Source organism: Arachis hypogaea, chromosome 14, assembly GCF_003086295.3.
Source record: "Arachis hypogaea cultivar Tifrunner chromosome 14, arahy.Tifrunner.gnm2.J5K5, whole genome shotgun sequence".
Lineage (NCBI taxonomy): Eukaryota > Viridiplantae > Streptophyta > Magnoliopsida > Fabales > Fabaceae > Arachis > Arachis hypogaea.
The window spans coordinates 51141030-51166235 of NC_092049.1; positions in this window are offsets into that span (position 1 = coordinate 51141030).

Here is a 25206-nt window from a genome sequence, read left to right on the forward strand (position 1 = left end):
TTGAAATAAAGATTCTATTTGTAGAGGCACTTGAGCAAATACCTTCTTATGCCAAGTTCATGAAAGAGATCTCGAGTCATAAGAAGGATTGGAGAGAAACTGAAAGAGTTCTCCTCACTGAAGAATGCAGTGCAGTCATTTTGAAAAGCTTCCCAAAAAAGCTTAAAGAACCCGAGAGCTTCATGATACCATGCACATTAGAGGGTAATTGCACGAAGACAGCTTTATGTGATATTGGGGCAATTATCAATCTAATACCAAAGCAGATAACAGAAGAGTGCCAGGCAGTTCAATTAAGAAGTGGGAAAATATTAAATACCTCACTTCAGAGCAACAGAAAGCCAAAAAAAGAACAACTGACAGAGGATGAGCAAAATATCATCCAAAATCCCTCTGAGGACAGTAAGAGCCCAGAGTGGAGTAATTATGGCGTTCAAATGCCAGAAACAGGCAAGGAGCCGGCGTTAAACACCCAATGGAAGCTCAGTTCTGGCGTTCAAACGCCAGAAACAGGTAAGAAGCTGGCGTCCAATTTCAATCAAGCTTCTAACCCTGGCATCCAAACGCCAGTGAGGGATCAGACACACACAAGTGCTGATACCAACCCCTCTAAAAAGGCTTCTCCAACCACCTCTGTAGGAAATAAACCTACAGCAACTAAGGTTGAGGAATACAAAGCCAACATACCTTATCCTCAAAAACTCTATCAGGAGGAGCAGGATAAGCAATTTGCCCACTTTGCAGACTATCTCAGGTCTCTTGAAATAAAGATTCCGTTTGCAGAGGCACTTGAGCAAATACCTTCTTATGCCAAGTTCATGTAAGAGATCTCGAGTCATAAGAAGGATTGGAGAGAAACTGAAAGAGTTCTCTTCACTGAAGAATGCAGTGCAATCATTCTGAAAAGCTTCCCAGAAAAGCTTAAAGATCCCGGGAGCTTCATGATACTATGCACATTAGAGGTAATTGCACCAAGACAGCTTTATGTGATATTGGGGCAAGTATCAATCTAATACCTGCATCCACTATCAGAAAGCTTGGTTTAACTGAAGAAGTCAAACCAACCCGGATATGTCTCCAACTTGTTGATGGCTCCATTAAATACCCATCAGGCATGATTGAAGACATGATTATTAGGGTTGGGCCATTCACCTTCCCCACTGACTTTGTAGTGCTGGAAATGAAGGAGCACAAGAGTGCTACTCTCACTCTAGGAAGACCTTTCCTAGCAACTGGATAAACTCTCATTGATGTCCAAAAGGGGGAAGTAACCCTGGGAGTCAATGAGGATGAGTTTATGTTGAATGCTATCAAAGCCATGCAGCATCCAGACACACCAAAAGACTGCATGAAAATTGATCTTATTGACTCTTTGGTAGAGGAGATCAACATGGCTGAGAGTCTCGAATCAGAGCTGGAAGACATCTTTATAGATGTTCAACTTGATCTGGAGGATTCAGAGGAATTGAAAGAGCCTCTGGAAATTCCTCATGAAGAGGAAAACCTCCTAAACCCGAGCTCAAACCATTACCACCATCCTTGAAATATGCATTTCTGGGAGAAGGTGACACTTTTTCAGTGATCATAAGCTCTGCTTTGAATTCACAGGAGGAGGAAGCACTACTTCAAGTGCTAAGGACACACGAGACAGCTCTTGGGTCATCCATAAGTGACCTTAAGAGCATAAGCCTAGCTAGATGCATGCACAAGATCCTATTGGAGGATGATGCTAAGCAAGTGGTTCAACCGCAGAGGCAGTTAAATCCAGCCATGAAGGAAGTGGTACAGAAAGAGGTCACCAAGTTACTGGAGGCTGGGATTATTTATCCTATTTCTGATAGCCCCTGGGTGAGCCCTGTTCAAGTTGTCCCCAAAAAGGGAGGCATGACAGTGGTTCATAATGAAAAAAATGAACTAGTTCCTACAAGAACAGTTACAGGGTGGCGCATGTGTATTGACTACAGAAAGCTCAATACAGCCACCAGAAAGGATCATTTTCCTTTGCCATTCATAGACCAGATGCTAGAGAGACTAGCAGGTCATGATTTTTACTACTTTTTGGATGGCTATTCAGGTTACAACCAAATTGCAGTAGATCCCCAGGATCAAGAGAAAACTGCATTTACATGTCCATCTGGAGTATTTGCCTACAGAAGGATGCCATTTGGGCTGTGTAATGCACCTGCAACCTTTCAGAGATGCATGCTCTCTATTTTCTCTGATATGGTGGAAAAATTTCTAGAAGTCTTCATGGATGACTTCTCTGTATATGGAGACTCATTCAACTCCTGTCTTGATCACCTGACACTAGTCCTGAAACGATGCCAAGAGACTAACCTGGTTTTGAACTGGGAAAAATGTCACTTTATGGTGACTGAAGGGATTGTCCTTTGGCAAAAAATTTCAAACAAGGGGATAGAGGTGGATCAAGCTAAAGTGGAAGAAATTGAGAAATTACCACCACCTGCCAATGTTAAGGCAATCAGAAGCTTTCTGGGGCATGCAGGATTCTATAGGAGATTTATAAAGGATTTTTCAAAAATCGCAAAATCTCTGAGCAATCTGCTAGCTGCCAACACGCCATTTGTGTTTGACACAGAGTGTCTGCAGGCGTTTGAAACTTTGAAAGCTAAGCTGGTCACAGCACCAGTTATTTCTGCACTAGACTGGACATTACCATTTAAACTAATGTGTGATGCCAGTGACCATGCGATTGGAGCAGTACTGGGACAGAGGCATAACAAGCTTTTGCATGTCATTTATTATGCTAGCCGCATTTTAAATGATGCCCAGAAAAATTACACAACCACAGGAAAAGAATTGCTTGCAGTGGTTTATGCCATTGACAAGTTTAGATCATACTTAGTAGGATCAAAAGTGATTGTGTATACTGACCATACTGCTCTTAAATATCTACTCACAAAGCAGGATTCAAAACCCAGGCTCATAAGATGGGTGTTGCTTCTGCAAGAGTTTGATATAGAAATAAGAGACAGAAAAGGGACAGAGAACCAAGTGGCTAATCATCTGTCCCAGATAGAGCCAGTAGAAGGGACGTCTTTTCTCTCTATTGAGATCTCTGAAACCTTTCCGGATGAGCAACTGTTTGCCATGCAGGAAACACCATGGTTTGCAGACATTGCAAACTATAAAGCTGCAAGATTCATACCCAAGAAGTACAGCAAGCAACAAAAGAAAATATTAATTACTGATGCAAAGTACTACCTGTAGGATAAAGCATATCTCTTTAAGAGAGGTGCAGAGGGAATAATCCGTAGGTGTGTGCCTAGAGAAGAAGCACAGAAGATCATATGGCATTGTCATGGATCACAATATGGAGGACATTTTGGAGGTGAGCGAACAGCCACAAAAGTCCTCCAATGTGGCTTATACTAGCCCACTCTCTATAAAGACTCCCGAGAGTTTGTGCGTAACTATGACAGCTGCCAGAGAGCTGGTAATCTACCTCACAGTTACGCGATGCCTCAGCAAGGAATCTTAGAGATTGAGTTGTTTGACGTATGGGGTATTGACTTCATGGGGACTTTCCCACCATCATACTCAAACACTTATATTCTGGTGGCAGTTGACTATGTATCCAAATGGGTAGAGGCCATTGCCATACCCACTAACGATACTAAGACAGTGCTGAAGTTCCTCCAGAAATATATCTTCAGCAGGTTTGGTGTCCCTAGAGCACTAATTAGTGATGGGGGCACTCACTTCTGCAACAAACAGCTTTACTCTGCTATGGTACAGTATGGAATTAGTAACAAGGTGGCAACTCCGTATCATCCACAGACAAATGGGTAAGCTGAAGTCTCTAATAGAGAAATAAAAACAATCCTAGAATGTACTGTAAGTACCCGTAGAAAGGATTGGGCGAGAAGCTTGGATGATGCTCTGTGGGCTTACAAAACAGCATTCAAGACTCCTATAGGGACCTCTCCATACCAGCTTGTGTATGGTAAGGCCTGTCATCTGCCCGTGGAACTGGAATACAAAGCCTACTAGGCAACCAGATTCCTAAACTTTGATGCCAAATTAGCTGGAGAAAAAAGATTGCTCCAGTTGAATGAGCTAGAGGAATTCAGACTCACTGCTTTCGAAAATGCCAAGCTTTACAAAGAAAAAGCAAAAAGGTGGCATGACAGAAAGCTGTCATCTAGAGTCTTTGAACCAGGACAGAAGGTTCTGCTGTTTAACTCTAGGCTTAGGCTATTTCCCAGGAAACTGAAATCCCGGTGGAGGGGACCATATGTGATTACAAGTGTGTCACCATATGGCTATGTGGAGCTTCAAGACATTGATTCTAATAAGAGGTTCATTGTTAATGGACAGAGAATCAAAAATTATCTTGAAGGCAATGTTGAGCAAGAATGCTAAAGGCTGAGGCTAGATTAAAAAGCTCAACAAGGTCCAGCTAAAGACAATAAAGAAGCGCTTGCTGGGAGGCAACCCAGCCATTAGCAAAACTCTTTCTGTTATTTTATCTTATTCTATTCTTCATTTTATTTATTTTTTAAGCAAATAAATTCAATATTAACAAGGTAAAGAATCAATTGCATAAGTTCACAGGGCTACAGAAGGATTCAGAGCACAAAATAGGAAAAAGGAGCTCACTGGCAAGAAAACGCCAATAAGAGGCACAATTGGGCGTTAAACGCCCAAAAGGAGCATCTACTGGGCATTTAACGCCAGTAGAGATAGCCATCTGGCCGTTAAACACCAGAAAGAAGCAGCTTCTAGGCGTTTAACACCAGATTTACAGCATCGTGGGCGTTCAGAAAAACGCCCAGTGACAAAGGAGTTTCTGGCGTTTAACGCCAGCTGGAAGCAACAGCTGGGCGTTAAATGCCCAGACCAAGCACCAATTGGGCGTTAAACGCCCAAAACATGCAGCAGTTGGGCGTTTAACGCCAGGATTTTGGGGAGTAGGCAATTTTGTCCTCAATTCAAATTTTTTCCATTTTTTATGTTTCAATTCATGATTTCTTACACAAACATGTTACAAATCCTAATTTTTCAAAAAGATATCAAATGTATCTTAATTCATAAACCCTTTTTTTATCCTCTTCAAATTATTTTCAAATCCTTTTCAAAACAAATCTATCTCTTTTCCTTCTACAATCTTTTCAACTCATCAATATCTTTTTCAAATCTTCACAACATCTTTTTCAAAACAAAGCTATCTTTTTCAAATATCTTTCATATTATTCATATCTTTTAAATTTTAAAGTGCATCATTTTCCTATCATACTTATCTTTTACAAATCATATCTTTTATTATATCTTCTTCAAAGTTTTCAAAAACCCACCCCCTCCCCTTTAAATTCTAGTTCGGCCTCCCCCCCACCTCCACAATTCGGACTTGGCTCTCCTTATATCCCTCTCATTTCTTTTCTTTTACTTGAGGACAAGAAAACCTCTAAGTTTGGTGTGTTTATCCGTGATCACTAAGCCAATACCCACTAAGATCATGGCTCCTAAGGGAAAATAAACCAACTCAAGAGGCAAGAAAGAGAATATTCCAAAACCACTTTGGAATCAAGGGAAATTCATAACCAAAGAACATTAAGACCATTACTACAAAATAATGGGTCTAAGGTCAGTGATCCCGGAAGTTAAATTCGATCTGAAAGAAGATGAATATCCAGAGATCCAAGAGCAAATCCGAAACAGGAGCTGGGAAGTCCTAGCTAATTCGGAAACAAAGGTGGGAAGAAACATGGTTCAAGAATTCTACGTAAATCTGTGGCAGACGGACAGGCAGAGAATGCGGGAACTGTATTCTATGACTATAGAACTCTGGTCAGAGGGAAGATTGTTCACACTCACCCTAACAAAATAAGGGAGATCTTCAAGCTGCCTTAACTGCAAGATGACCCAGACTCCTTTAATAGGAGAATGATGAGATCAAACCTGAACTTGGACAAGATCCTAGAGGACATATGTCTCCCTGGAGCTAAATGGACAACCAACACAAAGGGTGTCCCGAACCAACTCAAAAGAGGAGATCTCAAACCAGTCGCCAGAGGCTGGCTGGACTTCATTGGGCGCTCTATATTGCCCACTAGCAACTGCTCTGAGGTCACCATCAGAAGAGTAGTGATGATTCATTGCATTATGCTGGAAAAAGAAGTGGAAGTTCATCAGCTGATTGCTTGTGAGATTTACAAGATTGCAAATAAGAGCTCCAAAGATGCCAGATTGGCTTATCCAAGCTTGGTCTCTCTGTTACGTAAAGATGCGGGTATAAAAATGGGAGTGGATGAGTACATCCCAGTTGAGCTACCAATCACCAAAAAGTCTTTGGAAGGACAACAAGTGCAGGACAAATCCATCAAGAAGAGAGCACAGGAGTTCCTCCCAGAAATCCCTCAAATGGAATACTGGGAGCGCCTAAAAGCATCTGTCACCAAGTTGTAAGAAGCTGTTGATCAACTGAAGGAAGAACAGCAAAATCAAAACAGCATGCTTTGCAAACTGCTTAGAGAACAAGAAGAGCAAGGGCGTGAACTGAAGGAATTGAAGCGCCAGAAGCTATCTCTTAAAGGGCCAAGCACTCCACAGACTAAAGAGGCATCCACCTCCCAAATTCAAGGTTGTTGAGTTATAATCTTAGCCTTAACTCTGTGATAATTGTTCTTATTAGAAATTTACTTTAGAAGTTATATATGAGTAGCAGTAATTAGTATCTCTATTTTGATTTTAACTCCAATTAAGCTATAATTTATTTTTCTCATCATCATCAAACATGAATAAAATAGCAGATTTTTATTATAAGGAGGCAATATTTTTTTGAGTTCTTAATAAGGAAAATTCTAATTATCTATATGTGGTGGCAATGCTTTTTGTCTTCTGAATGAATGCCTGAATAGTGCATATTTTTTATATTTAATTTTATGAATGTTAAAATTGTTGGCTCCTGAAAGAATGATGAACAAGAGAAATGTTATTGATGATCTGAAAAATCATGAAATTGATTCTTGAAGCAAGAAAAAATAGCAAAAAAAAAAAGAAAGAGAAGGAGCAGTAGAAAAAGCCAATAGCCGTTAAAACCAAAAGGCAAGGGTAAAAAGGATCCAAGGCTTTGAGCATTAATGGATAGGAGGGCCTAAAAGGAATAAAATCCTGGCATAAGCGGCTAAACTAAGCTGTCCCTAACCATGTGCTTGTGGCGTGAAGCTGTCAAGTGAAAACTTGAGACTGAGCGGTTAAAGTCAAGGTCCAAAGCAAAAACAGAGTGTCCTTAAGAACTCTGGACACCTCTAATTGGGGACATCAACAAAGCTAAGTCACAATCAAAAAAAGGTTCACCCAGTTATGTGTCTGTGGCATTTATGTATCCGGTGGTAATACTGGAAGACAAGGTGCTTAGGGCCACGGCCAAGACTCATAAAATAGCTGTGTTCAAAAATCAACATACCAAACTAGGGGAATCAATAATACTATCTGAATTCTGAGTTCCTATGGATGCTAATCATTCTGAATTTCAAAGGATAAAGTGAGATGCCAAAACTTTTCGCAAGCAAAAAGCTACTATTCCCGCTCATTTGATTAGAATCTGAGCTTCACTTAAAACTCTGAGATATTATTGCTTCTTGATTTCTCTTAATCCTATCTTGTTTGTCTAGTTGCTTGGGGACAAGCAACATTTTAAGTTTGGTGTTGTGATGAGCGGATATTTTATACCCTTTTTAGGGTAATTTCATGTAGTTTTTAGTATGTTTTAGTTAGTTTTTAGTATATTTTTATTAATTTCTAGGCAAAATTCATATTTCTGGACTTTACTATGAGTTTGTGTATTTTTCTGTGATTTCAGGTATTTTCTGGCTGAAATTGAGGGAACTGAGCAAAAATCTGATTCAGGCTGAAAAAGGACTGCAGATGCTGTTGGATTCTGACTTCCGTGCACTCGAAATGGATTTTCTGGAGCTACAGGAGTCCAAATGGCACGCTCTGAATTGCGTTGGAAAGTAGACATCCAGAGATTTCTAGCAATATATAATAGTTCATACTTTGCTCAAGGATAAATGACGTAAACTGGCATTCAACTCCAGTTCCATGTTGCATTCTGGCGTTAAACGCCAGAAACAGGTTACAACTTGGAGTTAAACACCCAAAACAGGTTACAACCTGGCGTTTAACTCCAAAAATAGCCTAGGCACGTGTAAAGCTCAAGTCTCATCCCCAGCACACACCAAGTGGGCCCCAGAAGTGGATTTCTGCACTATCTATCATAGCTTATTCATTTTTTGTAAACCTAGGTTACTAGTTTAGTATTTAAACAACTTTTAGAGATTTATTTTGTACCACATGACATTTCAGATCTGAACTTTATACTCTTTGATGGCATGAGTCTCTAAATTCCATTGTTGGGGGTGAGGAGCTCTACTGTGTCTCGATGAATTAACGCAATTATTTATGTTTTCTACTCAAACACGCTTGTTTCTATCTAAGATGTTCATTCGCACTTCAATATGATGGATGTGATGATCCGTGACTGACAACCACCTCCATTCTCAACCTATGAACGTGTGACTGACAACCACCTCCATTCTACCTTCGATTGAATGAGCATCTCTTGGATTCTTTAATCAGAATCTTCGTGGTATAAGCTAGAATCCATTGGCAGCATTCTTGAGAATCCGGAAAGTCTAAACCTTGTTTGTGGTATTCCGAGTAGGATTTAGGAATTGAATGACTGTGACGAGTTTCAAACTCACAAGGGTTGGGCGTAGTGACAGACGCAAAAGGATCAATGGATCCTATTCCAGCATGAGTGAGAACCGACAGATAATTAGCCGTGTGGTGACAACGCACCTGGACCATTTTCATTGAGAGGACAGATGGTAGCCATTGACAACGGTGATCCACCAACACACAGCTTGCCATAGGAGGAACCTTGCATGCGTGAAGAAGAAGACAAGGGGAAAGTAGAGATTCAGAAGACAAAGCATCTCCAAAACTCCAACATATTCTCCATTACTGCATAACAAGTATTTAATTCATGCTCTTTTATTTTTTGCAATCCAAACTAATAATTATAATTGATTTCCTGACTAAGAAATACAAAATAACCATAGCTTGCTTCAAGCCGACAATCTCTGTGGGATCGACCCTTACTCACGTAAGGTATTACTTGGACGACCCAGTGCACTTGCTGGTTAGTGGTACGAGTTGTGAAAAGTGTGATTTGCAATTCATGCGCCAAGTTGTTGGTGCCGTTGCCGGGGATTGTTCGAGTTTGGACTACTGACGGTTTATTTTGTTGCTTAGATTAAGAAAAATTTCTCTTTTTGCTTTAGAGTCTTCTATTATTGTTTTTGGTTGAAAATTTTTAAATCCTTATTTTCTCTTTTTAATTTTTTTCGAAACTTTTTATAAATAAATAAGTGAGTTTTTCTATTTGTGTTTAGTTTCATATTTTAAGTTTGGTGTCAATTGCATGTTTTTGTTTTCTTTTAAATTTTCGAATTTATGTTCATTGTTCTTTCTTAATCTTCAAGTTGTTCTTGCTTATTTCCCTTGTTTGATCTTTAGTTTTCCTTGTTTTATGATTTTTCTTGTTTTTCTTGTGCATTTTCGAATTATTAGTATCCAAAAAAAATATTTTTAAAGTTTTATATATATTAAATACCTTTATTAAAACACTTTCAATTTATAGCTCAATTGGCTAGAGCGTTGAGCTTATGTTCTTGGTGATTGGGTATCTTCCTTTTAAAACTTTTTCAAAAATAATTTTTCTTTGATTAAATCTTGTGTAAAGTTTTAAGTTTGGTGTTTTCTTGTTAGTTCTTAATTAATTTTTGAAAATTTATTTTTGATCTTAAAATTTTTAAGTTTGGTGTTCGTTGGTGTTTTTCCTCCAAATTTTCGAAAATAAGGAGCATTAGATCTAAAAATTTTAAGTCTTGTGTCATTTTATTGTTTTTCTCTTTCCTCATTAAATTCAAAAATATCTTTTCTCTTTATTTTAAATTGAATTTTCGAAAATTACTTTTAAAAATTTAGATTTTTATTTTAAAATCAAATCCTTTCAAAATTCAAAATCTTTTTCAAAAATCGTATCCAGAGTTTTTCAAATCTTCTCAATTAAGCAATTATTTTCATTTTCAAATTTATTTTTCCCTTGGTTTTCGAAATTTACATTTTAATTTCTAATTATTTTATTTTATTTTATCTTATTACTTTTATTTATCTTAATAATTTGGTTTGTTCTACTTCAATTAAATAAAAATAAAAATATATTTTCTTTGCAATTCATATCAATTCCATTTTATCCATCATGGATCTAAGTGGAAATGAACAGTCTAGAAGGACTCTGGGATCATATGCTAGTCCCACTACTGCTGCATATGAGAGTAGTATCTGTATATCCCCCATCAATGCAGGCAGTTTTGAGCTAAATCCTCAGCTCATTGTCATGGTGCAGCAAAACTGCCAGTATTCCGGTCTTCCATAGGAAGAACCTACTGAGTTTCTGGTACAATTCTTGCAAATTGCTCACACAGTACGTGACAAGGAGGTAGATCAGGATGTATGCAGGCTGTTACTGTTTCCATTTACTGTAAAAGATCAAGCCAAAAGGTGGTTAAATAACCAACCCACAGCAAGCATAAGGACATAGAAACAGTTATCAGACAAATTCCTGAATCAATATTTCCCTCCGAAAAGGATGACACAGCTAAGGCTGGATATCCAAGGCTTTAAACAAGAGGATGATGAATCCCTTTATAATGCCTGGGAGAGGTACAGAGGGATGCTAAGGAAATGTCCCTCTGAAATGTTTTCAGAGTGGGTGCAGTTAGACATCTTCTACTATGGGCTTACAGAAGGAGCTCAGATGTCCCTAGACCACTCAGCTGGTGGATCTATACGCATGAAGAAAACTATTGAAGAGGCTCAAGAGCTTATTGATATAGTTGCTAGAAACCAGCATCTGTACATAAGTAATGGGTCCTCCATAAAAGAAGAAGCCAAAGTAGTGTCTACTGAACTTGGTCCTCTAGAACAAGTTGCTGAACTCAATCAACAATTGTGCTTTCTAACAAAACAACTATCAGAATTTAAGGAGATGCTACAAGACACTAGAAATGCTAATAAAAATATGGAGGCACAATTGAATCAGACAAAACAATAATTATCAAAGCAGATAACAGAAGAGTGCCAGGCAGTTCAATTAAGAAGTGGGAAAATATTAAATACCTCACTTCAGAGCAGCAGAAAGCCAAGGAAAAAACAACTGACAGAGGATGAGCAAAATATCATCCAAAATCCCTCTGAGGACAGTAAGTGCCCAGAGAGGAACAATTCTGGCATTCAAACGCCAGAAACAAGCAAGGAGCCGGCGTTAAACACCCAATGGAAGCTCAGTTCTGGCGTTCAAACGCCAGAAACAGGTAATAAGCTGGCGTCCAAAGTCAATCAAGCTTCTAACCCTGGCATCCAAATGCCAGTGAGGGATCAGACACACACAAGTGCTGATAGCAACCCCTCTAAAAAGGCTTCTCCAACCACCTCTGTACGAAATAAACCTACAACAACTAAAGTTGAGGAATACAAAGCCAACATACCTTATCCTCAAAAACTCACCAGGAGGAGCAGGATAAGTAATATGCCCGCTTTGCAGATTATCTCAGGACTCTTGAAATAAAGATTCTGTTTGCAGAGGCACTTGAGCAAATACCTTCTTATGCCAAGTTCATGAAAGAGATCTCGAGTCATAAGAAGGATTGGAGAGAAACTGAAAGAGTTCTCCTCACTGAAGAATGCAGTGCAGTCATTCTGAAAAGCTTCCCAAAAAAGCTTAAAGATGCCAAGAGCTTCATGATACCATACACATTAGAGGGTAATTGCACCAAGACAGCTTTATGTGATATTGGGGCAATTATCAATCTAATACCAAAGCAGATAACAGAAGAGTGCCAGGCAGTTCAATTAAGAAGTGGGAAAACATTAAATACCTCACTTCAGAGTAACAGAAAGCCAAAAAAAGAACAACTGACAGAGGATGAGCAAAATATCATCCAAAATCCCTCTGAGGACAGTAAGAGCCCAGAGAGGAATAATTATGGCGTTCAAATGCTAGAAACAGGCAAGGAGCCGGCGTTAAACACCCAATGGAAGCTCAGTTCTGGCGTTCAAACGCCAGAAACAGGTAAGAAACTGGCATCCAACATCAATCATGCTTCTAACCCTGGCATCCAAATGCCAGTGAGGGATCAGACACACACAAGTGCTGATAGCAACCCCTCTAAAGAGGCTTCTCCAACCACCTCTGTAGGAAATAAACCTACAGCAACTAAGGTTGAGGAATACAAAGCCAACATACCTTATCCTCAAAAACTCCATCAGGAGGAGCAGGATAAGCAATTTGCCCACTTTGCAGACTATCTCAGGTCTCTTAAAATAAAGATTCCGTTTGCAGAGGCACTTGAGCAAATACCTTCTTATGCCAAGTTCATGTAAGAGATCTCGAGTCATAAGAAGGATTGGAGAGAAACTGAAAGAGTTCTCTTCACTGAAGAATGCAGTGCAATCATTCTGAAAAGCTTCCCAGAAAAGCTTAAAGATCCCGGGAGCTTCATGATACTATGCACATTAGAGGTAATTGCACCAAGACAGCTTTATGTGATATTGGGGCAAGTATCAATCTAATACCTGCATCCACTATCAGAAAGCTTGGTTTAACTGAAGAAGTCAAACCAACCCGGATATGTCTCCAACTTGTTGATGGCTCCATTAAATACCCATCAGGCATGATTGAAGACATGATTATTAGGGTTGGGCCATTCACCTTCCCCACTGACTTTGTAGTGCTGGAAATGAAGGAGCACAAGAGTGCTACTCTCATTCTAGGAAGACCTTTCCTAGCAACTGGATGAACTCTCATTGATGTCCAAAAGGGGGAAGTAACCCTGAGAGTCAATGAGGATGAGTTTATGTTGAATGCTGTCAAAGCCATGCAGCATCCAGACACACCAAAAGACTGTATGAAAATTGATCTTATTGACTCTTTGGTAGAGGAGATCAACATGGCTGAGAGTCTCGAATCAGAGCTGGAAGACATCTTTAAAGATGTTCAGCCTGATCAGGAGGATTCAGAGGAATTGAAAGAGCCTCTGGAAATTCCTCATGAAGAGGAAAAACCTACTAAACCCGAGCTCAAACCATTACCACCATCCTTGAAATATGCATTTCTGGGAGAAGGTGACTTTTCCAGTGATCATAAGCTCTGCTTTGAATTCACAGGAGGAGGAAGCACTACTTCAAGTGCTAAGGACACACAAGACAGCTCTTGGGTCCTCCATAAGTGACCTTAAGGGCATAAGCCTAGCTAGATGCATGCACAAGATTCTATTGGAGGATGATGCTAAGCAAGTGGTTCAACCACAGAGGCAGTTAAATCCAGCCATGAAGGAAGTGGTACAGAAAGAGGTGACCAAGTTATTGGAGGCTGGGATTATTTATCCTATTTCTGATAGCCCCTGGGTGAGCCCTGTTCAAGTTGTCCCCAAAAAGGGAGGCATGACAGTGGTTCATAATGAAAAAAATGAACTAGTTCCTACAAGAACAGTTACAGGGTGGCGCATGTGTATTGACTACAGAAGGCTCAATACAGCCACCAGAAAGGATCATTTTCCTTTGCCATTCATAGACCAGATGCTAGAGAGACTAGCAGGTCATGATTTTTACTACTTTTTGGATGGCTATTCAGGTTACAACCAAATTGCAGTAGATCCTCAGGATCAAGAGAAAACTGCATTTACATGTCCATCTGGAGTATTTGCCTACAGAAGGATGCCATTTGGGCTGTGTAATGCACCTGCAACCTTTCAGAGATGCATGCTCTCTATTTTCTCTGATATGGTGGAAAAATTTCTGGAAGTCTTCATGGATGACTTCTCTGTATATGGAGACTCATTCAGCTCCTGTCTTGATCACCTGACACTAGTCCTGAAACGATGCCAAGAGACTAACCTGGTTTTGAACTGGGAAAAATGTCACTTTATAGTGACTGAAGGGATTGTCCTTTGGCAAAAAATTTCAAACAAGGGGATAGAGGTGGATCAAGCTAAAGTGGAAGTAATTGAGAAATTACCACCACCTGCCAATGTTAAGGCAATCAGAAGCTTTCTGGGGCATGCAGGATTCTATAGGAGGTTTATAAAGGATTTTTCAAAAATCGCAAAATCTCTGAGCAATCTGCTAGCTGCTGACACGCCATTTGTGTTTGACACAAAGTGTCTGCAGGCGTTTGAAACTCTGAAAGCTAAGCTGGTCACAGCACCAGTTATTTCTGCACTAGACTGGACATTACCATTTAAACTAATGTGTGATGCCGGTGACCATGCGATTGGTGCAGTACTGGGATAGAGGCATAACAAGCTTTTGCATGCCATTTATTATGCTAGCCGCATTTTAAATGATGCCCAGAAAAATTACACAACCACAGAAAAAGAATTGCTTGCAGTGGTTTATGCCATTGACAAGTTTAGATCATATTTAGTAGGATCAAAAGTGATTGTGTATACTGACCATACTGCTCTTAAATATCTACTCACAAAGCAGGATTCAAAACCCAGGCTCATAAGATGGGTGTTGCTTCAGCAAGAGTTTGATATAGAAATAAGAGACAGAAAAGGAACAGAGAACCAAGTGGCTGATCATCTGTCCCGGATAGAGCCAGTAGAAGGGACGTCTTTTCTCTCTATTGAGATCTCTGAAACCTTTACGGATGAGCAACTATTTGCCATCCAGGAAACACCATGGTTTGCAGACATTGCAAACTATAAAGCTGCAAGATTCATACCCAAGGAGTACAGCAAGCAACAAAAGAAAATATTAATTACTGATGCAAAGTACTACCTGTGGGATAAAGCATATCTCTTTAAGAGATGTGCAGACGGAATAATCCGTAGGTGTGTGCCTAGAGAAGAAGCACAGAATATCATATGGCATTGTCATGGATCACAATATGGAGGACATTTTGGAGGTGAGCGAACAGCCACAAAAGTCCTCCAATGTGGCTTATACTAGCCCACTCTCTATAAAGACTCCCGAGAGTTTGTGCGTAACTATGACAGCTGCCAGAGAGCTGGTAATTTGCCTCACAGTTACGCGATGCCTCAGCAAGGAATCTTAGAGATTGAGTTGTTTGACGTATGGGGTATTGACTTCATGGGGACTTTCCCATCATCATACTCAAACACTTATATTCTGGTGGCAGTTGACTATGTATCCAAATGGGTAGAGGCCATTGCCATACCTACTAACGATACTAAGACAGTGCTGAAGTTCCTCCAGAAACATATCTTCAGTAGGTTTGGTGTCCCTAGAGCACTAATTAGTGATGGGGGCACTCACTTCTGCAACAAACAGCTTTACTCTGCTCTGGTACGGTAGGGAATTAGTCACAAGGTGGCAACTCCGTATCATCCACAAACAAATGGGCAAGCTGAAGTCTCTAATAGAGAAATAAAAACAATCCTAGAACGTACTATAAGTACCCGTAGAAAGGATTGGGCGAGAAGCTTGGATGATGCTCTGTGGGCTTACAGAACAGCATTCAAGACTCCTATAGGGACCTCTCCATACCAGCTTGTGTATGGTAAGGCCTGTCATCTGCCCGTGGAACTGGAATACAAAGCCTACTGGGCAACCAGATTCCTAAACTTTGATGCCAAATTAGCTGGAGAAAAAATATTGCTCCAATTGAATGAGCTAGAGGAATTCAGACTCACTGCTTTCAAAAATGCCAAGCTTTACAAAGAAAAAGCAAAAAGGTGGCATGATAGAAAGCTGTCATCTAGAGTCTTTGAACCAGGACAGAAGGTTCTGCTGTTTAACTCTAGGCTTAGGCTATTTCCCAGGAAACTGAAATCCCGGTGGAAGGGACCATATGTGATTACAAGTGTGTCACCATATGGCTTTGTGGAGCTTCAAGACATTGATTCTAATAAGAGGTTCATTGTTAATGGACAGAGAATCAAAAATTATCTTGAAGGCAATGTTGAGCAAGAATGCTAAAGGCTGAGGCTAGATTAAAAAGCTCAGCAAGGTCCAGCTAAAGACAATAAAGAAGCGCTTGCTGGGAGGCAACCCAGCCATTAGCAAAACTCTTTCTGTTATTTTATCTTATTCTATTCTTCATTTTATTTATTTTTAAAGCATAAAAATTCAATATTAACAAGGTAAAGAATCAATTGCATAAGTTCACAGGGCTACAGAAGGATTCAGAGCACAAAATAGGAAAAAGGAGCTCACTGGCAAGAAAACGCCAGTAAGAGGCACAATTGGGAGTTAAACGCCCAAAAGGAGCATCTACTGGGCATTTAACGCCAGTAGAGATAGCCATCTGGGCGTTAAACACCAGAAAGAAGCAGCTTCAGGGCGTTTAACACCAGATTTACAGCATCCTGGGCGTTCAGAAAAACGCCCAGTGACAAAGGAGTTTCTGGCGTTTAACGCCAGCTGGAAACAACAGCTGGGCGTTAAATGCCCAGACCAAGCACCAATTGGGCGTTAAACGCCCAAAACATGCAGCAGTTGGGCGTTTAACGCCAGGATTGTGGGGAGTAGGCAATTTTGTCTCCAATTCAAATTTTTTCCATTTTTTATCTTAATTCATAAACCGTTTTTTTTATCCTCTTCAAATTATTTTCAAATCCTTTTCAAAACAAATCTATCTCTTTTCCTTCTACAATCTTTTCAACTCATCAATATCTTTTTCAAATCTTCACAACATCTTTTTCAAAACAAAGCTATCTTTTTCAAATATCTTTCATATTATTCATATCTTTTAAATTTTAAAGTGCATCATTTTCTTATCATATTTATCTTTTACAAATCATATCTTTTATTATATCTTCTTCAAAGTTTTCGAAAACCCACCCCCTCCCCTTTAAATCCTAGTTCGGCCTCCCCCCCACCTCCACAATTCGGACTTGGCTCTCCTTATATCCCTCTCATTTCTTTTCTTTTGCTTGAGGACAAGAAAACCTCTAAGTTTGGTGTGTTTATCCATGATCACTAAGCCAATACCCACTAAGATCATGGCTCCTAAGGGAAAATAAACCAACTCAAGAGGCAACAAAAAAGACAATATTCCAAAACCACTTTGGAATCAAGGGAAATTCTTAACCAAAGAACATTAAGACCATTACTACAAAATAATGGGTCTAAGGTCAGTGATCCCGGAAGTTAAATTCGATCTGAAAGAAGACGAATATCCAGAGATCCAAGAGCAAATCCGAAACAGGAGCTGGGAAGTCCTAGCTAATCCTGAAACAAAGGTGGGAAGAAACATGGTTCAGGAATTCTATGTAAATCTGTGGCAGACGAACAGGCAGAGAATGCGGGAACTGTATTCTATGACTATAGAACTCTGGTCAGAGGGAAGATTGTTCACACTCACCCTGACAAAATAAGGGAGATCTTCAAGCTGCCTTAACTGCAAGATGACCCAGACTACTTTAATAGTGGATGAGTACATCCCAGTTGAGCTACCAATCACCAAAAAGTCTTTGGAAGGACAACAAGTGCAGGACGAATCCATCAAGAAGAGAGCACAGGAGTTCCTCCCAGAAATCCCTCAAATTGAATACTGGGAGCGCCTAGAAGTATCTGTCACCAAGTTGTAAGAAGCTGTTGATCAACTGAAGGAAGAACAGCAAAATCAAAACAGTATGCTTTGCAAACTGCTTAGAGAACAAGAAGAGCAAGGGCGTGAACTGAAGGAATTGAAGCGCCAGAAGCTATCTCTTGAAGGGCCAAGCACTCCACAGACTAAAGAGGCATCCACCTCCCAAATTCAAGGTTGTTGAGTTCTAATCTTAGCCTTAACTCTGTGATAATTGTTCTTATTAGAAATTTACTTTAGAAGTTATATATTAGTAGCAGTAATTAGTATCTCTATTATTATTTTAACTCCAATTAAGCTATAATTTATTTTTCTCATCATCATCAAACATGAATAAAATAGCAGATTTTTATTATAAGGAGGCAATATTTTTTCGAGTTCTTAATAAGGAAAATTCTAATTATCTATATGTGGTGGCAATGCTTTTTGTCTTCTGAATGAATGCTTGAATAGTGCTTATTTTTTATATTTAATTTTATGAATGTTAAAATTGTTGGCTCCTGAAAGAATGATGAACAAGAGAAATGTTATTGATGATCTGAAAAATCATGAAATTGATTCTTGAAGCAAGAAAAAATAGCAAAAAAAAAAAGAGAGAGAGAAGGAGCAGTAGAAAAAGCCAATAGCCATTAAAAGCAAAAGGCAAGGGTAAAAAGGATCCAAGGCTTTGAGCATTAATGGATAGGAGGGCCTAAAAGGAATAAAATCCTGGCATAAGCGGCTAAACTAAGCTGTCCCTAACCATGTGCTTGTGGCGTGAAGGTGTCAAGTGAAAACTTGAGACTGAGCGGTTAAAGTCAAGGTCCAAAGCAAAAACAGAGTGTGCTTAAGAACTCTGGACACCTCTAATTGGGGACATCAGCAATGCTAAGTCACAATAAAAAAAAAGGTTCACCCAGTTATGTGTCTGTGGCATTTATGTACCCGGTGGTAATACTGGAAGACAAGGTGCTTAGGGCCACGGCCAAGACTCATAAAATAGCTGTGTTCAAAAATCAACATACCAAACTAGGAGAATCAATAATACTATCTGAATTCTGAGTTCCTATGGATGCTAATCATTCTGAATTTCAAAGGATAAAGTGAGATGCCAAAACTTTTCGCAAGCAAAAAGCTACTAGTCCCGCTTATTTGATTAGAATCTGAGATTCACTTAAAACTCTGAGATATTATTGCTTCTTGATTTCTCTTAATCCTTTTTTATTTGTCTAGTTGCTTGGGGACAAGCAACAGTTTAAGTTTGGTGTTGTGATGAGCGGATATTTTATACCCTTTTTAGGGTAATTTCATGTAGTTTTTAGTATGTTTTAGTTAGTTTTTAGTATATTTTTATTAATTTCTAGGCAAAATTCATATTTCTGGACTTTACTATGAGTTTTGTATTTTTCTGTGATTTCAGGTATTTTCTGGCAAAAATTGAGGGAGCTGAGCAAAAACCTGATTCAGGCTGAAAAAGGACTGCAGATGCTGTTGGATTCTGACTTTCGTGCACTCGAAATGGATTTTCTGGAGCTACAGGAGTCCAAATGGTGCGCTCTGAATTGCGTTGGAAAGTAGACATCCAGAGCTTTCCAGCAATATATAATAGTTCATACTTTGCTCATGGATAAATGATGTAAACTGGCATTCAACACCAGTTCCATGTTGCATTCTGGCGTTAAACGCCAGAAACAGGTTACAACTTGGAGTTAAACACCCAAAACAGGTTACAACCTGGCGTTTAACTCCAAAAATAGCCTAGGCACGTGTAAAGCTCAAGTCTCATCCCTAGCACACACCAAGTGGGCCCCAGATGTGGATTTTTGCACTATCTATCATAGCTTATTCATTTTTTGTAAACCTAGGTTACTAGTTTAGTATTTAAGCAACTTTTAGAGATTTATTTTGTACCTCATGACATTTCAAATCTGAACTGTATACTCTTTGATGGCATGAGTCTCTAAATTCCATTGTTGGGGGGTGAGGAGCTCTGCTGTGTCTCGATGAATTAATGCAATTATTTATGTTTTCTACTCAAACACGCTTGTTTCTATCTAAGATGTTCATTCGCACTTCAATATGATGGATGTGATGATCCGTGACATTCATCACCATTCTCAACCTATGAACGTGTGACTGACAACCACCTCCATTCTACCTTCGATTGAATGAGCATCTCTTAGATTCCTTAATCAGAATCTTCGTGGTATAAGCTAGAATCCATTGGCAGCATTCTTGAGAATCCGGAAAGTCTAAACCTTGTTTATGGTATTCCGAGTAGGATTCAGGAATTGAATGACTATGACGAGTCTCAAACTCACAAGGGTTGGGCGTAGTGACAGATGTAAAAGGATCAATGGATCCTATTCCAGCATGAGTGAGAACCGACAGATAATTAGCCGTGTGGTGACAACGCACCTGGACCATTTTCATTGAGAGGACAGATGGTAGCCATTGACAATGGTGATCCACCAACACACAGCTTGCCATAGGAGGAACCTTGCGTGCGTGAAGAAGAAGACAGGGGGAAAGCAGAGATTCCTAAGACAAAGCATCTCCAAAACTCCAACATATTCTCCATTACTGCATAACAAGTATTTAATTCATGCTCTTTTATTTTTTGCAATCCAAACTAATAATTATAATTGATTTCCTGACTAAGAAATACAAAATAACCATAGCTTTCTTCAAGCCGACAATCTCCATGGGATCGACCCTTACTCACGTAAGGTATTACTTGGACGACCCAGTGCACTTGCTGGTTAGTGGTACGAGTTGTGAAAAGTGTGACTTGCAATTCGTGCACCAATATCCAAACACCAAAATCCAGATCCTACTCAAGTGTGAGAAGGGATTTCTAGCATGGTTTCATGTTTCCTTTTCCAAGGTTCCCATGAAACCCATTTTGCATTCAATCTCTTTTCCAAGATAATGGAACACTAGGCATGAAGAACAAAATTCCTTCTAGCAAATCAAAGAGAAGATGAAGAGAAAAAGAAATTCACTATCAGTAATCCATCAAGTACAATAGAGCTCCCTCTCTCAACGAGGGGAATTTAGCTACTCATAGCTCAAATAAAAGTACTCAAGATGGAGAAGATGATGAAGTGAAAAGTAAATCTAAAAAGCTCTATTCCATAACTTAGCTTCCTAACTGCTTAACCCCCTTTCTCAGTACTTTATTTGGGGTTATTTATACTACTCCTAGCTCTAAAAATAAAGGAACTCAAAAAGTGAAAAGAAAAATACAATTTGGAGGGAAAAGAAACTCAATAAACCTCCGTCGAACATCCTCAAGCCAATGGACAGGCCGAAGCTGCCAACAAAGTCATATTGGTTGGGTTAAAATGGAGATTACAAGACGCAAAGGGAGCTTGGGCTGAAGAGCTTCCACAAGTCCTATGGGCATATCAAACGACGCCACATTCCACCACAAAGGAATCACCCTTCCGATTAGCATACGGAACGGAAGCAATGATCCCAGTAGAGATCGAGGAAGGGTCACCTAGAGTCGTTCATTACAATGAGGAAGCCAACTCCCAACTTCAAAGGGAAGAGCTCGACCTACTTCCTGAAATCCAAGAAATAGCTCGGATTAGGGAAGAAGCACTAAAACGTCGAATGGCTTCTAGATATAATTGAAAGGTAGTGCGAAGAGGTTTCGCTGAGAATGATCTCATCCTAATCCGAAATAATATTGGAACAACTCGACCCAGAGAAGGAAAGCTGGCAGCAAACTGGAAAGGACCCTACCGAGTCATAGAAGTACTTGGGAAGGGCTACTACAGACTGTTCGAACTCGATGGACGACAGCTTCCCAGATCATGGCACGCCTACAACCTAAGAAGGTACTATAGCTAGAGAAGGTAAAAGATCTCATCATAGGATGCACTCTTTTTCCTAAAAAGGTTTTTTAATGAGGCACCAAGTTGAGATTCAGAAATTATCTGACTTAAAGGGATGAAAAACTCCCGCATGTATATATTTGCACTTTTTTTTTGAATAAAATATATTTTAGATATTCTACAAATTCTCAAGATGCATTAATCTGAAGCATTCATCATCCGATTATAAAGCAACAAATCGGCAGAAAGTGAAAAACAGATTCACTGCACGATCACGATAAAGACCAATAGAGATGAAAACGTGATTCATCTAAAGGTCGACTAAACAAAGATAGAAACCACCTTCTACAAATCGGCAAAGATGAACACAGAATAATGCAAGAAGTTATCGAAAGTGATCCGGAAAAAGAACCTGATGATGAACGATTTCTCTTGTTCGGTTTAGAATTTCCTCAAATGAATGAAATCTTGTTGTAAAGTATAGTTTCCAAACCAATCAAGAGTGCTCTCATGCAAAAATTTAGGTTGTCACTAGTAACAAACCCCAAATGAATTTATAACCGGAGTATTTAGACTCCGGGTCGTCTCCCTAGGAACCAACGGAGTGCATGCGTATTGACTATAGAGGAAAAAAAAAGGGGGTTTTGGTTGATGATCGACAAGGAATTTAATTGTGCATGGAAAGTAAATCAAGCAAACAATTAAAAGAAGCAATTAAGAAAGAGAGACATTCATGGCATTGAATTGAGATCTTAGGCTTTCTATCCTAGTCATGCATGATTAATTTATCTTGTTTAGTTAACTCACACATCGGGAGAATGTCAAACAAGACCAATTAATCGAGTCACAATTATAAACAAGAATTTATCTCATTACGTCATCTCCAACAAATAGGGAGAAAGTCTAACGAGACTAGCTAATCTCAATCCAAAAGTCTTAACCAATCTTACTAATTAAATTAGCAAAAGGTTAGCGTTAATGGAAACAATACTAGCTAACAATTCTAAATCACCAACGTAAGTTGGGTTTTCATGACTCAAGATTGCCCAATCACTCTTTCCAAGCCAAGAATGCTCAAAAATCTACTTTAAGTTCTAACCAAGCATTTTGTCAAACACTTGGTAGGTAGTAAAGAAAACCTTAGTGAAAGTGTAAGAAATGCAAATCTACTAACTCTCAATTGCAAGAAATGTAAAATCACAATCCAAATCAACATCAATTAAAGAAACATCAACATTAAATTGCATTAAATGTAAACAAATCCAATATGAGTTCATCATCACAAAAGAGAGCTAAAGGGAAGGTTAACATAAAAACTAATAGAATTATGATTTAGAAAAGAGAAATTATAGAAGAAACTAAATAAGATCAAGTAATTAAACATGAAAATAAAATAATCTAACCTAATCCTAACCTAATTCTAGAGAGAAGAGAGAGCTTCTCTCTCTAGAAACTAACTAAAGGCTCATGTTGGCTAAAACTAATTGCTCTCCCTTTGCTTGGACTTCAATTCTGCATGAAATACACTCAGAAACAAGTTGGATTTGGGCCTGGGCAGCTTAGAAATCGTCCCCAGCGTTTTGCCATTAAGTGGGCCAAGTAAGAGTATCGGCGCGCGCGCGCCATGTGCGCGTGCGCATCGCTGGCAAATTCCCAATCTGCGCGGAAGTGGTATGTGCGCGGGCGCGTCCTTGTGAAAAACCACTTCTGCGCGTGGGCGCCTTGTACGCGTGCACGTCCGTTGATACATTCCAAATCTTTGTTTCTTCATGCATTCTCCTCTTTGTATGCTTTTCTTCTCATTTCTTCCATCCAATACATGCCTTATGCACCTGAAATTACTTAACAAACACATCAAGGCATCAAATGGAATTAAAGTGGATCTAAAATCACCAAATTAGGGCCTAAAAAGCATGTTTTTACATTTAAGCATAATTCAAGGGAGAATTACAAAACCATGCTATTCTATTGAATAAATGTGGGAAAAAGTGGATAAATCCCCCAAAATAAGCACAAAATAAACCACGAAATCGGAGTTTATCAAATCTCCCCACGCTTAAACCAAGCATGTCCTCATGCTAAAATTAAGAAGGAAGCAAAGGGTATCACATTTATTCAATGCAAACTACTAACTAAATGCAATCTATCTATGTGCAAGTTATCTACATGAATGCAATGGCTCAGTCAAAACAAGTTAATTTCCCAGAGTACACATATAAGCACAAGGACTAGGGTATTAGCAATCAAGCAAACCACAATTGGATTGAATCATCGAAAGAGTTTACAAACTTGCAAGAGCAGATTATTAAGGGTGGAAACATGTAATTGAGCGATCGAACCCTCACTGGATATGTATCCCCTCTAGGCACTCAAGTGTATAGGGTTGATTTACTCAATTCTCCCCTAATCATGCTTTCCAAGATTTGTTTTTCATCTAACAATCAACAATCAAATCATGCATGCATACAAATATCATGAGGGCTTTCCCATAGGTTGTAATGGGGCTAGGGTAAAGGTAGGATGCATATGGTCAAGTGAGCTAGAAATTCGAATCTTTGATTAACTTAAATTTTCCACCTAACCTATGACAACCTATACAATTCTAAACAAACCTAACCACCCATTCTTCACTTTTTCACACACTCATGTATTCTCTTTTTGATCATCACAGATGTGCATTGGCTCTTATTGAACTTCAACTTGGGGCATTTTGTCCCCTTTTTATTACAAATTATATATATATATATATATATATTTAATTTTTTTTAAAGAATATATATATATAAGTACCAATGCATATGGTTTGACATTTGATTAATACATGAGTATGTACCCAATTCCCAAGATTTTTCAACAAAAATACAAGCACACTTTTATCTCTACCCAATGTTCCCAACTTTCCCCAAAATCAAATAATGAACACCTCACTAGCCTAAGCTAATCAAAGATCCAAACAAGGGATATTTATTGTTTTTCACTTAGGTTTGTAATGTGCTGCAATTAAGAATAAGTGGGTTAAGCATAGGCTCAAAATTGGCTAACAATGGAAGATAAAAGGTAGGCTATTTGGGTAAGTGAGCTATTTGAACAATGGCCTCAATCATATAAATGTATGTGTGCATAAAGTAATGGACATATAGAATCAAACAAATCAAAGATTACAATCATAGGAAGAGAATAATGCACACAAGAATGAAAATAAGTGGTTATATATGATGTAACCACACAATTAGGCTCAAACCTCACATGCTTGTGTTCTTAGCTCAAAACAAGATCCACAAAGTATATATATCAAGCAAGTTCTACAAAAACAAAAAATTTTCAACCAATTGGCGTGGTGCCCTAAAAATGAGTTTCTTGGAAATTTCCATCATATTGATTGAGCTTATTCTAATGCAAAATTGTGATTTAGAGAAAAAAATTTAAAAATTCTTCTAGTTTACCCCTTTTTCAATCAAAACACATTTCTTCTATAAGAAGGGTCAACTAGATTTTTAGCAATCTATTAATTCTCTAATCACAACCAACAACTGAGATGCAAAATATATATATATATATACTAAAATTGTGCAACAACCAAAATAAGAGTGTCTAGAAAAGCATAAATATGTACAGTAATCCCAAAATGATATAAAACATAAAGTGCGGAATAAAACAAAATAGAGTAGCAGCGAATAGAAATAAAAGTCTAAAAGTTCACCACAGAAGTGCAAACACCGGTCACGAACGGTGACC